We start from the raw sequence: 785 nt of genomic DNA on the forward strand, positions 1-785 counted from the left end.
GACTTGGCCAAAACCCAAGGGACGACTTGAATGGAGTGGACTGGACTGATCTTGTCTTGGACACAACCTTGACTTTACCATGAAGAAACTGACAGGCCTCGACAAACTGATCTGGACTCGGACAGAACCTCCTTTAGCTTCTGGACAGTTCTTCGGACTTCCCGGCGGAGTATCGAGCAGAACTTCGACTGATCTGAACCCGTAGAACTGAACTAACTCCGGACAGCATCTCCACTTGATCATCAAAGGAACTGAGTGACCTGGACGAATTCAGTTGGACAGAACCGTCCCTAGGCGCTGACTCGAAATCAGTAGAGAACTGACCTCGAAAACTCTCTAAAATTTTCGAAATAGCTCGGAATCACTTGCTTTCTTTTTCTACTTCTCTCTCACGTTTTTAACTTGGTTTGGACAGGTCTAGATGTGAAGAAATGAGATGGGGTCATGGGGTATTTATAGGAGACACCAGCCAATCAGCTTCAGGTTGGTGGCAGCCCGTGTGTCGCTTCGCATGGCTCCGGACGCATGCGCGGCGGCACCTCGTGCTCCACATGTCAGGCTGCATGTCCAGGACACATGCAGGACGCCACCACTCCTCCCACATGTCAGGATGCATGCAGAGTGCATGCAAGAAGCCACACCAGTACACACATGTTGATCAGCATGCTTCAGTTGCATGCGCGGAGACACCTCGTGCTTGGTCGATCCACCTCGTGCTTCTACATGTCAGGCTGAATGTACAGCTTCCATGCACGACGACACCTCGAGCTTCTGTAGACACTCAG

This window comes from Brassica oleracea, chromosome C9 (genome assembly GCF_000695525.1).
Source record: "Brassica oleracea var. oleracea cultivar TO1000 chromosome C9, BOL, whole genome shotgun sequence".
NCBI lineage: Eukaryota > Viridiplantae > Streptophyta > Magnoliopsida > Brassicales > Brassicaceae > Brassica > Brassica oleracea.